General features: G+C 39.6%; 1 pseudogene; it reads left to right on the top strand.

Moving 5' to 3' along the window:
- Positions 1 to 7326: 7326 nt before the first annotated feature.
- Positions 7327 to 18064, top strand: part of LOC118569419 — a 41905-nt pseudogene continuing 31167 nt past the window's right edge.

Below are 18064 nucleotides of genomic sequence, written 5' to 3' on the forward strand. Positions count from 1 at the left end.
ATAGTGGTGATTCTCTGGAAAAGCCAATGGTGTTACCTTAGGACAGGGAGATATAGAGGGGGCTGGAGATATAATACAGCCTTTCATTCCCCCAGTGGCCTGCTTTCACCAGCGAGGCCACCTTCTAATGTCACATTTTCATCTAAATGATGCGAATTTATGAAGCCATCAATGAATATGTTCATTGATAAAAGCAGAGTCCTCATATCTAATCACTTCATGAAAGCTGATCCACTGCACCTAAATTTTAACACATGAACTTCCATTGCAGCAGTTCTTAACGTGTGGGTCATGACCACTTTTTGATAACATTTCAGATATCCTACATATCAGATATTTACATTACTATTTGTATCAGTAGCAGAGTTACAGTTCTGAAGTAACAATAAACTAATTTTATGGTTAGGAGTTGCTACAATAAGAGGAACTGTATTCAAGGGTCACAGCATCAGGAAGGTTGAGAACCACTGCTTCATAAGAAACTTTAGGTTCAATGATACCATCTCACCTCAGTAAACTGTCAGGTTTTCTCAATCTTATTTATGGTATAATTGGATATTGACATGACTTTCTGATTACTGATGCCTTCTGCTAGTGTTCTTTGGAAAGATGGTGTAGTTATGTAGCTCAAGCTACAGTTTTCTCACTCCCTTTAGGAATATAAATGTTTTTTACCTTTTGACTTGAACTGGAGGAAATGAAAACTTCTAGCCCTATCTGAAGACAGGACTTGGAAAGACATATATATCTTACAGCATGCTGTCACACATTTTTATTAGCAATAGTTGCTAAGAGCCACATGCTTCATCTTGATATTATTATAAAATTCTTATGGTAATAGCCAAACATTAAATATTAAAACAACCTCTTCAAACACTGGGGCAGGTCCATCTTTCTCTGTGACAACTTTACATTATTTTTTCTCCAGTGATGTAAATACATGTTGTTAATGCCACAGGTTTCATTAACTGGAACCTTAACATCTTCACAGATTTTAGTTTTCATATGTGTTATTGACAAGTTACTTTCACTTGAAGGCATTGAGCCTTCAGGCACCAAAAGTTCTCTGTACTGTCAAGCTTCCTAAGGAAGTTGGATCAGACAACTTGTATTACCATGATGACTGGTGAGAACAACTGAAGTTCCTACAGGAAGGATGTGGTGGTTAGAATAAGAATGGCCCCCCAGAGGCTCATATAATTTAATGTTTAGTCACCACGGAGAGGCACTATTTGAAAGGATTAGAAGGACTAGAAAGGAAGTGGAGCCTTGTTGGAGGACGTGTATCAATGGGGGGTGAGCTTTGAGGTTTTAAAAACCTATGTTAAGCCCAGAGTCCATCTCAGTCTCTGTCTTTCTGTGTGTCTATGTGTCTGTCTGTGTGTCCGTCTGTCTCTGTCTCTCTCTCTCTGCCTGCAAATCAGGATATGCCTCCTCCAGCACCATGACTGCCTACAGGCTGCCATATTCCCTGCCATGTTAATAATAGACTAAGCCTCTGACACTGTAAGCAAGCCCCCCAATTAAATGTTTTCTCTTGTAAATGTTGCCTTGGTCATGCTGTCTCTTCACATCAGTAGAATGGTTACTAAGACAGAGTGGGGTATTCGTGTGAAAATCCTACCCTGCTGCTTGTTGGTGGAATGTAGGCTCTGAGAATTTGGATCAGGAAAGCAGTTGAATGCTACAATTGGGGCTTAATGGGCCATTCCAGTAGGAACATGGTAGCATGCATGGTGCTGGATCAGTAGCCAAGAGCTGGCAAAGAGTGCCTACTCCTTTGAGATTCTGATGTATACTGAAGACCATCTGAGGTGTCCATCTTTGTTGGCCGAACAATGACTGTTCTTGGATCTTCCGTTGGTAGACAGCCATTGTTGGACTAGCAGGATCACAAAAGTTGGGCAGGAGCCCCCTTTTAATATGATGGAGAAGTTATCTACTTTCTGGTCAGGAAGAGATTAGTAGAGATGCTTCACTGTGTTTCAGGAAAGGATGGCTCAGCACTGAAGCTGAGAGTCTTAAGTGTGAGGAGCAGAGAGAAGACTGGTGCAAAGTGACCTTTTAATCTACATTTGTCTCCTTTGTTTACAACCATGCTTCTGCCTATTGTGACGATAAGTCCCCACCTTCCTGGTCAACCAGAACAAACAACTGGAAAGAAAAAAAAAGCCTATAACATATAATGAGATTAAATACAAAAGAGTAATCTTTCTAGTAAAGAGAAAAACCAAACATCAGAATTTGAGGGAGAAAATAATCCCCCCATAAGGTTTTTTTTTCAACTTACTGCATGGATCAAAACTCAGAGAAAACATCCAATTAGCATGTATAAATGTTACAACAGTAGTAAAGACTTGATTGGGAGCCTTTCTAGTATAATACATTGAAAATTCAAGCAACTCGGAGATAAACAACTAAGTGAAGTACTCCTGATTCAATACCTGTATCTAATTCTTGCCAGGAATTGGAGGTTTAAGCTTGTCCTGATCTTCATAACCTCTATGTATAAGAACTAAGGCAAAAAGACTGTAGATACAACTAACTGCAGTTGGAAATCTCCAAGTGGACTACCAGGCTTTCTTGAAGACTGAAGGGCTGCCTGTGTCTGTCTGACAGTGTGTATAAACAACGCCGTGTATATAAACAAAAATAGTCCTAGCATTGTTAGCAAAGGTTCCTTTGAACAACTTGCTTGAGTTGGGAAGTGTAGCCTTTCAATATCTAACAAAGTCTGTCCAAACTGCAGGATCAACTGTGGAACATTGAGCCAGGAAACCAGATAAACATGCTCACACTGACCCAAAGAAAGTTTGAGGTAAGAAATTAATGTTTTCTTTTAGCTGCAGTATTTGAGTTTATTTTAAATGAGGATATGAAATTAATTGAACTTTCATTGACACAAAGCTCTATTTGTAAGGAGTCTCCTGATTCTTGCACAATGGAACAACCAAGGAAAGCAAACAGAAAATATTTTTGAAGACACTTGAACTTTGGTTTTGATTTTGTGGGAAAAACACCAACAGGAATTCAGAGCCTATCAAGAGTTTGTGGTCTCCACCCAACCAGACCATGATTTGAGGACCCCAGACATACAGAATAGTGTTATAATAAGTGGATCTAATTCAAGTTACCTATGATCTATGCATAAATAAATTCCTGATAAAAATCAATTATAATAGCATGTAAACACACACACACACACACACACACACACACACACACAGAGAGAGAGAGAGAGAGAGAGAGAGAGAGAGAGAGAGAGAGAGAGAGAGAGAGAGAGTCTAGGAAAAGAGATAGTCAGAGAGACAGGGAGAAACAAATAATTATAACATGGAGACGCACTTTCAAAGTGATCAGTAACTGTCCAGCAGCTAAGATATTAAAACATGATAAATAGCTTGGGAGCATAGCTCAGTGATACAAGGCAAAATGCTTCTCTGGCAAATGTAGAGTCCTGGGTTGCTCCCCAGTACCTCAGAAACAAACTAACAAATAACCTTTATGGAAGCCATAAATTTCAGAAAAGTCACAAGAATCCATCCAAGAATATGGATATATTTAAAATAGTGTACCTTTTGGATAGATTTTTAGACAGAGCAACATGTAACACTGGTGACCTTAAAATAAGGTGCAGAGTTTTCAATTTAAAATATGGAGAGAAAACCTGTCAGTGACCTGATGCTCAAAATAGATTAAAAGTGACCAAGGAAATAGTTTAAAATTCTAAGACCCAGATCATTCGTGAACTGGAGGATAGGACTAGGGAGAAGGTGTATGGTGATATTTTATTTGTACTGAAATGTGATTTTATTTGTATATTAATAAAGTTGCCTTAGGGTCAGAGCAAGTCAGAGCAGAAGTGGAGCTGTGGTGGTTGCACACCTTTAATCCCAGCACTTGGGAGGCGGATCTCTGTGTGTTCAAGGATACAGCCATAGAAGACCTGGAGGTCTGTACAGACAGGCAGTGATGAGGAGGTCATGTGGCTGGGTTTACAACCAATGAGAAGACAGAACAGAAAGTCTATATAAAAGACAGGACACAGGAAGTAGGCTGGAGCAGAGAGGAAAGACAACAGAAGCAGTGAAGGGTAAGGTTTTTCAGCTCTCAGCTATTGCTCTGACTTCTTGGCTTTTAACTCTGCAATTGGCTCTGTGTTTCTTATTTAACAAGATGGTTACATCTACAAAGGTGACTAAATATTGATTGAGAAGATGCTGCCAGGAAGTAGAAAATAAAACTCACAACTGATGAAAAACCTTATCAGGCTGCATTACAAGCCATCCTCTGCCCTCCTCCCTAGACAGACCCCAATATGTCATACAAGTAAACACTATAGTCTAGTTGCTGAAAACTCAAAGACAAACTTAAAACTATAGCTAGAGGAAAGGTGATCTTTCATTTTACTTGAAAAAGGATAATAGTTGAAAACAAAAAGAATTTTCAGAGATGATGGAAATAAGAAAGAAAATGCCACCTTAAAATGGCTGAAAAAAATCTGTAGCATAGCCTACAAAATGAACACTGTATAAAACCCCCAAGGCACTGTAGAGCTCACTCATTCTGTTATTACTCTCTGCCTATTTCCAGTAGATCCTATAAAGAAAAGTTGCTTTGAGGGGAGAAATCTTTATCTGTTTTGTCAGTTTATTGTTAGTATTTGGAATACACCTTTACACATCTGCATTCTTGTGCACATACACACACACACACACACACACACACATGCATGCACACAGACACATCAAAGTCACTTCTTTTGTAAAAATTGTTATTGAGAATTTTAATTAAAGTATTTCAACTTTATAAATGTCTTTGATGATTCTGAAAGGTGTGTAGTTATTCTCAACATCTATTTATTTTAAAATAGTTTGAGAGGAATATTATTTTCTACATGGAATATTGGTTGTTTTGACTAATCAGATGAGGAGGAAGCAAGGGAAACAATCATTAGCAATAACACCTTTATAATACCTATGGAGTATCACTGAATAACAAACCAAAAAAGGCATTAAAAGTTGACCTGTAGTGGCTCAATCTCACAGCACATAGGGATATATTACTTTTCTGTTGTTTTAGTTTTCTAAGCAGGATCTTCCTAGGTAGCTTAGGCTGGACTTGAACTCCAGATTGCCCTGACTCTGCCTCCTGAGTATGCTATTATAAGTGTGCACCACTAGGGCTGGCTCTAAATTGTCTGTACTAGGAAAAGCACAACAGATTTGCTGAGTGCTTTTCAATTGAGTAGGTTAACAAAGTTGGAGACAATTTATTTTCTCCTGTCTTGACTGACTTTCCATGCTGATTTTTCCTCTGCCTATATTACAATTAACCAATTTCTAAATTCACGGGCAACAACTTTCCTTTGCCTTGTTCTCATTCATAAATTAAATTTAGGTTCTGCACATAGCTGTAAACTTTATAATTTAACCCAAGTGGTACTGTTTTGTGGTTGGAAATTAGAATGCAGTTTCATCTTCCAGATAATCCGTAGGACTGGTACATTCCTTCTGAAGAGTCTCCTATGGAGACCCATTGTCTGAGTTAGCACAGTCTACACTTGTCTCATCTTGAGAAGCAGTTCCCCATGTCCTTGGGCTTCATTTCTTTGGCTAAATCTCTCTTTCCAACAAGTGATGATTGTAAGGGATTTCTGGGACAAGTATGCACACTCTCCTCCCTGCTGCAACAGACAGCTTCTCTGGAAGATGTGCATTAATTATACATGCCTTCTGGGTTTGCTTTCAAGATTCTTTCTATTTATACTGAAATTGGAAAAATACTCAGAAACATGTAACAACAACAATGCCAACAAAAGGAACACTGGGTGAACAGCTGAAATATGTGTCTAAAAGTCTGTTGTGCCTCCTTAATTCTCTCCTTTCCATCTCATCTTCATTGTACTAATGTAAGAGACCTGAAAAGTCTCCAATTAGGAAGATTAATAAAATGAGGCAAAGGAGGCAGTCCATATGTGTAATCTCAGCATTTGGAGGCAGAGGCAGGGGGTGGGGTGCTGTGGGCCATCCTCATCCTCAATGTGAGATAATAGTCTTTAAAAATAATCATCCAAATTTTACCAGATTCTCTGAGAAACAAATAATGGCTGTGCAATGACTTCATATGGCCATTGAAATTAATTATATTCTACACAATAAAGGGAAAGAATGAAAGCAACATCTAGAACTAGGTAGGCATATGAAATCATCCTTTCCTAATATAGACCATTATTGGGCAGTGATATTTAACTTGCTGAGATTATTACAATGTACATTGATCTGCCTGTGGATTTAGAAGTTTTTGCATCAAAAGTTTCAAGTGCTTTGGGCCAAATTACTCTATTGTGTTTTGAAAACACCATGCCATTCAGTTAGACTTTATTCCAGTAAGTGTCTCTTGAGGGCACGGCACATACACATATTGTGTTCCAAGAAAAGGGTAGGGACAGAAAAGAACAGAAAATCAGGATATATCAGCTTCTGTCAGAGGGTTCCTGAGTTTGGAACGGGGTTGGAAACAAGATTTTCAGTAGAACTTGGTGAAAATCATTTTTCTTAAACATTCCTGTGAGTAAAAATTATGAATTTTCAAGGAAGCAAGCAAGCGGTTTTGCCCTATTTCTTATATTCTATCACTAGCTTCCTCATCAAACAAGAATAAAGAACAGTTTAGACTTGGCATCCAGAGGTAGCTTGAGTTTGTATCTCATCCAGAGTTGATAAATCAGAGGAGAGGAAGAAGAACAGAGAGGGGAAGAGGAAGAGAGGAGGAGTGGAGGCAGAGGAATTGCAATAAAATACTAAAGGCTCCAAGTAAGGAAATGAGCCAATGGGTACTGTGCGCGAATCCCTGATGCCAGCTCATAGCCCTCTCCTACCCTTCTTTTTCGCATTTCAAGCTGTAGCTGGAGGGGAAGTATTTTCTGAACACTCTAGATGACTTTCTAAGTCTGTTAGATTATGCTTTATATGATTCTACAGTAAAACTGAAGCATTGTGCACCAGTCTCTGAGCCCTTGTTGATGGATATTTTTGTGTTTGTATATACCTACAGGTAGTGACAAAAATCACATAGCTTTCCATTAATATGTTCTCGAAAAATATTAATGCAGGACCAAGAACATCACCAGCAGTTTATTTTATTAAAACGAAGCTTGGGAAAGAACAGTTGAAGACGGACACAAAGCAAAACTAACTGGACACATGAAGAAAAGAGTGCAGCTGGACAATGTCCCTGAAGTGAAGTCATAGCGAGGTACTGTAAAAGGGGACTGAGGATACAAAACTGTCAGTTCTTTGACAGTGTGAAGTGCTGTCATTTGAAATGGAGAGCCTCCTGCAGCCTCCTGCAGCTTCCTGCAGCCATCCAAAGCTGTCTGCAACTTCCTGCAACCCTCTGCAGCTTCCTGCAACCCCCTGCAACTTCTTGCAGCCCCCTGAAGCCTTCTGTGTTAAAAACTTGCACCCTAGTGGGGAGGTATGTTGGGAATTAGAAGTGAGGGTGCTATTATTTGCAGAAGTGGGGGTCCTATTTGTGGAGGTGGGAAATTGTTTGCAGAAGTAGTGGATACATTGGTAGCTGGGACCTAGCTGGAGGAAATAGGTGGGCGTCTGGGGGTGTCTAGGCGGTGGAATCTTTCTGTGGCTCTTTCTTGAGTGTTTCTCTACCACCTGTTTGTCATGTGTCCCCACTGCCATAATGTTCTGCTTCACCTCAGGCTCCAAACAATGCATGGGTGCACAGACTCCTCTTAAGCCATGAGCCTTTAGAAGGGAGTCCTTAAGCTTCCCATGACCAGTATTTGTTCACACAGATGAAAAGGGTGGTGGGGTGAGGCAGCAATTAAAAAGTGTGGGAGGCACATCATGAGAACATCAGGCCAGGGGCAGTATGAGAAGAGAAACGGATCAAGGAAGCACAACATCCTGGATTGATCTGACAGAAGAAATTTTAGCCTTCCAGTGAGTGGATAGTAGCTGAAACATTGTTGATAGAAATTTTGCACCCATCTCAGTTGCTGTAGGGAAAGCCCCAGGTCTCATCTCTCATCATTGTCAGTTTCTATCCTGAGAAACACCAGGACAAATCGTCAGGCGTTAATAGCCATCTCGCTGAGTTTGCGTCCTCAGCCTTTCAGATAGCATGTCCATTTTTCTCTTGCTGTGTAACAATATATGATGTATCTCGCTAACATCAAGATATGCATGTTTTTTCCTAACTGGATTTGGGCACATCTTGAATCTGAGGCAGTACTGAATTAGAGTCCCTTCGGTATCTTAAAGTGGTAACCATCACTTTTGGGCTGGTGAGATGGCTCAGTGGATAAAGTTTGTGGTCACCAAGCCTGATACTCTGACTTGAGCCCCAGGATCCACATGATGAAATCAAAGAATCCACTCCCACAAGTTGCCTTCTTAGTCTGGTATATGCCCCATGTAATAAATAAATAAAGTCATAAAATTTTTTGTTTGTTTGTTCCTGTTTTTCGAGACAGGCTTTCTCTGTGTAGTTTTGGTGCCTGTCCTGGATCTTGCTCTATAGACCAGACTGGCCCTTGAACTCACAGAGATCCACCTGGCTCTGCCTCTGGAGTACTGGGATTAAAGGCATGTCCTGGCTTAAGTCATAATTTTTTACAAGAAAGATAAATGCCAAATGCCTTGCATTAAATATTCCCTGTCTGATTGTCTGTTGCAATTTAGTGTTTCTGACTCACCTCAGACACTGATATGTTGTAGAATATTATTTTAAGGTGTCGTACTTTTATGTTGCCTTTGTTTAACTCTGTGAAGCTATGTTGCTTTGCCTGTCTAAAACATCTGATGGTCTAATAAAGAGCTGAACGGCCAACAGTGAGGCAGGAGAAAGGCTAGGTAGGGCTGGCAGGCAGAGAGAATATACAGAAGGAGAAATCTGGGAGGAGAGAAAGGGAAGAAGTAGCCAGAGAAGGAAGAGGACTCCTCCAGGTGTCAGCCACCCAGCTCCACAGCAAGCCACAAAGTAAGAGTAAGATTTACAGAAGTACGAGAATGGGAAAAGCCCAGAGGCAAAAGGTAGATGGGATAATTTAAGTTAAGGAAAGCTGACTAGAAATAAGCTAAGCTAGGGCCGGGCATTCATAATTGAGAATAAGCCACCATGTGTGATTTATTTGGGAGCTGGGTAGTGCCCCCCCAAAAAAAACCAAACAATAAACAACAAAACTAATAGAATAAGGAAAATACTTTTGTGTGGAAAGATTATACTAGTACCCCAAATCTGCTGGTTATATGCCAACCTGATCAAAGTTGCTTTTCCTTTAGAAAGTACAGAAGTCAGATTATCCTTAAATCCCAGGAGACACAACAAATAAATCCCTGTACTTTGCTGTAACCATAAATAACAGTGCTCATTTTGTTAGCTGCTGTAAGTAACTGGAGAAAAAATTCCAAGTGAATATAAAATACTAACAAAATCATCCCCTACCAGGCAAAAAAATAAGCTCTTAGATTTTTCTGACATTAGGATAATTATCCTCAAAAGACTATTTTGCAAAAGATTAAAAGAAACATTTTAATTTAAATAGATGTGTTTTGGGGCATTAAAAATAAAAGCTTGGTGTTCAGAAGTCATGTCCCTAAATTGTTTTTTATTTTGCACTAAATCTTCCAAAGATGGAACTTCATGTGTGGTGTGATTGATTGAAAATATTCATGGGACACAGTGTACACACCATGTCAGAGGGGATTGAGATGAATGCTGAATGTTTATGCTTTATGATTTATTTATATGTATGGGGAGTGCACACTCATGCTTGTCTGTGTGTATGTGTGTGCATACATGCACATGGACAGGCACCTCCAAAGGTCAGAAGGAGATGTAGGATATTATGCAACTGAAGTTACAAGTAGTTGTGGGCCACCAACATGAATGGGCTTAGTGAGCCAAATTCAGGTCATCTAGAAGAGCATTAGGCGCTCCACCACTGAGCCATCTCTCCAGTCCCACTTTTATGCTGTTAATGTTCACTTTATGTTGCCAATTGGGAAATATTAATAGTAATTATGCTGTGAAGGTCCTCTGGGGTTGGTTTCATAAGCCTGTGTATTAAATATCTGAGATTTTATAACCCTTGCTATTATTGCTTTATTGAATAAAGACCTAGGATTTACATTTCCTAATGTATGGTAATGACTTAATGCTTAAAAAACACTGATGCTGGGAAAAAGCTTTGTTTCAGAGTATTAATAAGAATGTTCAGATAAAGTGTATTCCTGAGGAAAATTTTGTTCAGTGCTTACACATTAAAGCTGTGGAATAAGGAGAAGGCTGTACAGAGTACTCAGTTCATGTGTGTGGAGCTCTAGGTTGAAGTCCAGGTTTTATACATATAGTTTATACAGCTAGAAGTCCCATCAATTTTCAAGGCAGAAGACAGGAAGGATGATGACTGTGGAAGTGAGGAGCATTAGGAGAGATCCTCAGATGCATTTAACATGAAGACGTTGACGTTTTGAGGGTGGATGAGATAGTTCAGGGGTAAAGATGCTTGTTACCAAAACTGATAACCTAAATTCAATCCCCAGGACAAACATGGTGGAAGGAGATAACCAACTCCCCCACATTATCCTCTGACCTCCCATGACACACCATGGCACACATGTACACACACACACACACACACACACGAGAGAGAGAGAGAGAGAGAGAGAGAGAGAGAGAGAGAGAGAGAACAGTCTATCTCGGGGACAAATGGCATCACTTATCTCCCCACATAGATCCATGCCTTGAGTCACAAAAATATAGAGCACATCCACGCATATGATTCCAGCCCTGAAGTATTCTATCATTTGGCAGGTGTGAGTCAAGTTCATCTTGCTCTCCAGCCTTGGCTCTAAGGTGAATGCTCACACCATGGTCCCCACTTCTTTGTTGAAACAGGATTTTCCTTTGTAACTCTGGCTGTCCTGAAACTCACTATGCAGAACAGGCTGGCCTCAAACTCATTGAGATCTGTTTGCCTCTGCCTCCCTGAGTGCTGGGATTAAAGATGTGCACCTCTACCACCCAACTGGGTGCTCACTCTTTAGATAATTGTTTTTATTCATGGAATTTGAGTGGTGGCATCTCATGGAGCTCTTCTGTTAGTGCTGAAGCCTCACACCAGGAAGGATCATTCTGCTGCTCAATGTCAGAAAACAAATGGCTTCTACTCAAGACATTTGCTTTGCTTTAACTTCTACTACAACACTTACAATTTCCTCATCCTGAAATTCCAAATCTCTCAGTGTGTGTGTGTGTGTGTGTGTGTGTGTGTGTGTGTGTGTGTGTGTCCGTCCCCTATGTGGTATTGATATGTAGAGGAGTTTATGTTTGTATCAGTGTAGAGGGATGAGTTGTTTGTGTTGGTACAGGGCTAGAGGATTGTGTGTATGTATGTGCATGTGATGTGATGTGATGTGATGTGATGTGATGTGATGTGGTGTGTGTGTGTGTGTGTGTGTGTGTGTGTGTGTGTGTGTGTGTGTACTTGCTAACACTCATGTCATATTCTTTCTGGCTTCTTTAGTTTTTCTTTATTTTAAAAGTGAAGCTTTAAATCCAGAGCAGAGAATACCACAGCAATGATATCTAGAGAATGGAGATGAATAGAGCCTAGAACGCAACCAACCTCTGGGGTTCTCAGTCAGAGGAACACCATCATTGTTAATCAACGGGATGCTCTGACAGTGGGTCTAGCAGGTCCTGACAATTAGGGAACAGCATTGAATTATGAATGACACTGCAAGCTTCTCCTTATCTTGCCCCATCTCATAAGCTGACCCCCAGGTAATCTGAGGATGTTAGCAACATTAACACTACTCAAACTCCAGCTGGAGTTCTGAGGCTCATGACAGGAGGACATCAACCAGAGCACATTGTGCATCACTCTGGCACTTTCAGTGAGAACCAGTGTGGCATAAAATATACAAAAGACAACAGCGTGGCTTGCCCACAGGAGATGTACTGCAAACTGAGGAGAAGGTTGCTGCGGGCAACTTTATTAATATAAATATCTGTGAAACCATGGTCTAGTCAGCTGTATCTCATCCTATAGCAATGTATAAGTGACCTGAGGAAAAGCATTAATAAAAAAATTATCATTCCTAGTGAGGAGCCTTATTTCAAATGTATGAAGATCTCAATATTTTTCTGTTCATCATCACTAGTCTTATGCTGAAGTGAAAGGTTGAGGAGTTCACATGATGTTGGCAAATTCTATCTTTCCTTGTGTAGATGCCTTTAACTATGAAATGTGCTTGGACCTTAGTCTTGTGTTTCACTCCACAGCTTAATATTCTGATGATATATAATGAAATAATTAGTGAACAAGTCACTATCAACAGAGTCATAGCTCTGTGTATCAGACAGTTTTTAGATAACTTTGATTGTTTGAACCCCAAAGATATGACATATAAAAGAGTAGACAGCTGGGTGTGGTGGTGAACACCTTTACTTTTAGCACTGGGAGGCAAAGGCAGGTGGGTCTCTATGAGTCTGAGGACAGCCTTGTTATGTAGAATGTGCCAGAACAGCTAGGGCTTACCTAGTGAGACTCTGTCTCGAAGGGAAAAAAAAATATATATATATATGCATGTATATATATGACAGGAATTGTGCATTTTTGAAAGAGTAACACCAGAAAACTTTTAAAAGTAGATGCCACAGTGGAATCTACTGTGAGACACACTTCTAAACTCCACTTATGACTGGAAGTGATAACTATATTGTGTAATATTCTCATTATCAAAATGATAGTACTGGACTAGTGGGAATATAAAATATTAGCAAATTTTAAAGATTATATAATCCATATATTGACCACTTGGGACTTGTTGGATATTGATAGAAATTAACTCTATTATTTCTTCTGTGTTGGTAGTCATCTGCATATAACCCTGTCAAATTTCTGGTTCTCTCTCTCTCTCTCTCTCTCTGTGTGTGTGTGTGTGTGTGTGTGTGTGTGTTCAAACCCATGTATCAAATCATGCTTCAATGAGAAGCACTCACTGCTCAATTAACTCCCAAATCTCTAGTCATAGATCCTTTTTGCAATTTTACTTTATTATTTTTTTCTGAAAGGTCTTGGTATGTGTGTGTGTGTGTGTGTGTGTGTGTGTGTGTGTGTGTGTGTGTGTATGTGTATGATGAGGTTTTTGTCTTTGCTTTTTTAAAAAATATTTATTTATTTATTATGTATAGTATGGCCTCAATGCCAGAAAATGGCACCACATCTCATTATACATTGTTATGAGCTACCATGTGACTGTTGAGAATTGAACTAAGGACCTTTGGAAGAGCAGCTAGTGCTCATAACCTCTGAGCCATCTCTCCATTGCCCTATTTTATTTATTATAGTGTGTGTATGTGTGTGTGGGCACATGGCCGTGTGCACATGATTGTAAATACACATGCCATAGAGTGCATGTGGACTTAGAGGACATGTTTTGGGAGAAAGTTCCTAGTACTTGGATCCTGAGAATTAAACTCAGGTATTAGAGTTAAATGTTGATTAATATCCTCTAGACCCTGGTTACAGATAACTCACAATATCAATAACATAAGGGCTGGGAATAAATCACTTAGTGAGAACTCTGGACCAGAAGCAATGTCAGACCTAGGAACCTTTTAGTGAGCACACAGCTCTCCACAGCTAGCACTTGACTATACAGGAGATGTTAAAAGGCAAGCAATGAAAGCAATAAGCAAACTGACCATTTCTTGTATCAAATACATTTGTAAAAAACACAGAACTGATTACCCAGAAAGATACTTGGCATGTAAGAGAATTTAAACTGTGGAGTCCTAAGTCTTTAGGCAATTCAGCTGCTGTCATTTGTGAACTCTGCTGGTGAGCTTTTGGGTACACGTACAGTTTCTAACTCTGCCAAGAACTTGGATGCTGATCTTTGTGCTCCAGTCTCCAGGACAATTGAGTAGGAATCTTAGAAGAGAAAAAAAGAAAAGTCTATCAGAATTGCTTTCTTCCTTTCATTAAATTGATTTCATCCAGGTGTTTCCTAAAACAGAAACTAACATGAGATGGGAGCCCATTGCTGTGGAGAGAATAGAGGAGATAGTTGTTAAATGCTCAGGCTTCAGTGTGCAGTAAAACTCAACCTACTTCCTAATATTTGTGAACTTTCTTGGTTCTGGAAATGTGGCCTGTGAACTCAAAGAGAAGTTGTTATAAACAGCTATAATGAGACACATTAAATTGGTGAGAAGTCCTTCGATAGCGCTACCTGCTGAGATGTTGCTGTTTGTAGAACGTCCCAGTTACAATAAAATAGGATGATGCTTCTCCAACCAGAAACTGTCATTTTTAATTTCTCAAGGGAATATCCATGTACTTAAGAGCTAGTGAAGTTGAGTTTTCAGGTGGGAAAAGAGACATTACCTAGACAACATATTTATCTGTGGTTATTAATTGAAGGAATTAGCCAAAGTCAAGTGAGCAAGGCATTTACTATGCTTCCAGGAAGGTGTTTTGTCCAAGAAACCATGATAACTGCTGGAAGAGTTTGTGGAGTTTTAATTCTTCAGACCATGTCTGGGATGCTGACATTGATACAGCCAGGAAAAACCTGAGGAGATTGCATCTTCCTTTAGCAAAGATGCTGCCTCCAGGATAGACATCATGCAATGAGGTCTGTTGAGGACAGCTGCAGGGAAGGTTCAAAGATCAGACAAGGATGGGTTTTCTGGCCAAGGACTTACCTAGTCCGCATGCAGGGAAGTCTCTTCTTTCCCTGGGGATGCAAGTGACGTTTGAGTCTTGATTCTAACACTTTCCCTTTCCAGTGAGGAGTCTCCACTAGAGTTTAGATAATGGAGAATCTAGTGTACTCAATAACAGAGTGTCAGAGTGATATTGCTGCTGAGGAAGTTTTGATTTCATCCAAATATGTGTTAAATACTTAGTGCCATCTTGGTTAGGAAGACCCAAAGTGACAATCCTGTCATGGAATGAGTAACATCTTCACTCATAATTTTCCATTTAAGAAAAGAGATTCAATATCTTCAGATTTCCATTGGGAGTCTCACACATCCTTCTTAACTGTTTGAGAAAGCTTCATTTTGCTATAGACACAATCCCTGGTGACTTTATCTGTGAGTCATAGCCATACTTCTAGCAAATTAAAGCCAATTTTAAGTGTAGGAAGATATTTCAATCTTGCATGAAAACCATATTTTACTCCTTTGATAAAAATAATAGGTAGCAAAAATCTGCATAGATATTATGACTCTTTCTAGATTAGTGTTTTCTACAAGTTCAATTGCATTTTATAAGTTCAATTGTTAGCATATTTAAGGTCAGATCACTTGAGTATCATTATTTAAATTAAACTTAAATATAACATGCTGAAGTGTGACAGGCAGTATGTGCCTAGATATTTTTAAAATCAGGTTTGTCATTAAGGAGCTTGTGCTAAAGAACAAGGCTCACAGTGGAATAGGAAGAAAATCTTCTCACCTATTATGCTCAGAGTTTCAAAATTCTGTGTATGAGTTATCTGAGAAATGCTTTTCTCCCTAAACATCTTGAATGTAAATACTGAACACTAGTTTTCTGGGTATTTTTAAGTAGATAGAATTAGCACTATGTGTAAATCAAATGATTAAGAAAATTATGTGGAGAGAGGTGGCACAAACCATGAAACAGATCTGTCATTTTGTTGCAGATATAAAGATTTCTGATGTCTGGAGACAAATGATGTATCTGGCATCTTTTAGTAAAAACCTAGTAAATATTTCAATTTAGTGCAGTTTATGGATCTTGATTGGTTATTCTCAACATTTAAGAAAAATATTCCTCCTGTAACATAGATGTTCCAAACATTGTCTGCTTCAAATGCTTGACAGGTCATTACAGGGGCATGAGCAGTTCTTTCTGAGTGTTTGGTTCATTTTGGGAAAGCAAACTGCATGCTTTTCTTTACTCAGTTTCTTTCTCTGTAACATAAATTGCATTTTCACCCTGTTCTTCTACTGCCCACAGTATATGAGATAACATGCCTGGGTGTCCACAAACTTTAGATAGCTATGGAAACCTGAATTGGAACGCACTTTGTCATGAGGCCGACCAGTGCAGGTTCTTGAGTACCAAGTTTTAAATATGCAAATCTAGTACAGAATCCCCTAGGGTAAGAAGAATGCATCTGGGAAGGAAAAAGTACATTAAGCTCTAAGGCACCCTTGTGCAGTCTGCATGAGCAATGAGTAGTCAGAATGGTCATTATCCTGACAACAAATGCTGGTGCAGATATGTGGAGAGGGAAACCCTTATACACTGTATGGTGGAGTGTGAACTGATGCAGCCACTCTGGATATCAGTTTGGAGGTTTCTTAAGCAATAAGAAATAAACCAAACATGGGACCCAGCCATACTATGGCTGGACATCCCGAGAGATTTTGTATCATACTGCAGAGAAGCCTACACATCCATGTTCACTGCTGTGTTTTAGTTGCAATAGCCAAGGCATGGATCAACCTAGATTCCCATCAGCTGGTAAGCACATAATGAAACTGTGGTATATATAAACAGTGGAATATATACACAGACCTAAAGAAGAATGGAATTTGCAAGACAATGGATATACCTGGAAAGTTATATTGAATGATGTTACCAGGCTCAAAAGAAACAAACACCGCATATTCTTTTGCCTACATGGGGGCCTTTCTTCAGGTCCTTTTGTGTGTATGCTTAACATGAAATACATGTGGAAGCAAGGAAACTTCAAACAGGCCGTGGTGGGTCCATTTGGGGAGTGGAACTAGTAGAATATAGGTAAAATGAAACTAGAGACTGGTAAGCCTGGGATCAGAGGAATTCAAGACGGCAGTGAAATAATAGAAATGGGAAAATGAGAGGCCAAGGGAAGGTTTATCCAAATGAAGTATGCCTGAACAAGCTATCACAGATCTTACAATCCAGTGAGGGTGGGCAATAAATGAGGATAGTAGAATGTGTGTATGTGCTGTGGAAGAACATAGGAAGGAAGAATACTGGAAACAAAAGGTTTATGTAGGGATGGGGACAGTGGGAAGAGAAAGGAGAGGTAAAGTGAATGAACATAACCTAAGGATGGTAAAGAAGCCTTATTGTAGCCCACTAGCTTGCCAGATAATTAAAATGTACTTTAAAGGAATTTTAACAGATTACTTGACGTTAGTGAACCATGCAGCTTCCATATGACATGGATTATTTATATTCATGAAAACCCAAGGAGAGTACTGTGGGATGCCTTTCTGTATGCTGTGAATTTATGTTGCTCTGATTGGTTGATAAATAAAGCTGTTTGGCCTATGGCAAGGCAGCTTAGAGGTGGGTAGGAAATTGAAGAGAGAGACAGAAAGGAGAAAGGAGAGGGGAGGGAGATGCCAGCCACCACCAGAAGAAGCAAGATATAAAATCCCTGCTAAGCCACAGCCACATGGCAACTTATAGCTTAATAGAAATGTGTCAAGTTATAAGAGATACCTAGCAAGAAGCCTGCCATAGGCCATGCAATTGGTAATTAATATTAAGGTTCTGAATGATTATTTAATAAGCTGCTGTGAGACCTTGGGGATGGGTGAGACCAGAGAAAATTCTGGTTATAGGAAAGGGATTTATTATTGTATATTATCAATATAATGTTACTGATATTATTGTTTATTAACACTAGGAGTTGTTGGTTACAGAGGACCACCCCCAAACACACACACACACACACACACACACACACACACACACACACACACACACAGAAAGTTCAGGGAACATCTATGAAGAAACAGAGGGAAGAATGTGAGAACTGGAGGGTGGAGAGGGACATTATAAAATACTGTCCTCTGTTTACAACAGAACTTCTGCACTCACAGCAGTTGTGACTAGCTAAACAAGACCAAACCAGTAAGAAACTCAATCATAGAGGGTGGAGGGGCTGATGGGTATCCACCCCTAAGTGAGGAGCTATTGGCAGTTGATAGCTGCTGAAGGAGAGAAAGTCATTTTCCTCAGGAGCGTGGCCATTGGAAAGTTGTTCTTATCTCACTG

Source organism: Onychomys torridus, chromosome 18, assembly GCF_903995425.1.
Source record: "Onychomys torridus chromosome 18, mOncTor1.1, whole genome shotgun sequence".
In the NCBI taxonomy this organism is placed as follows: Eukaryota; Metazoa; Chordata; class Mammalia; order Rodentia; family Cricetidae; genus Onychomys; species Onychomys torridus.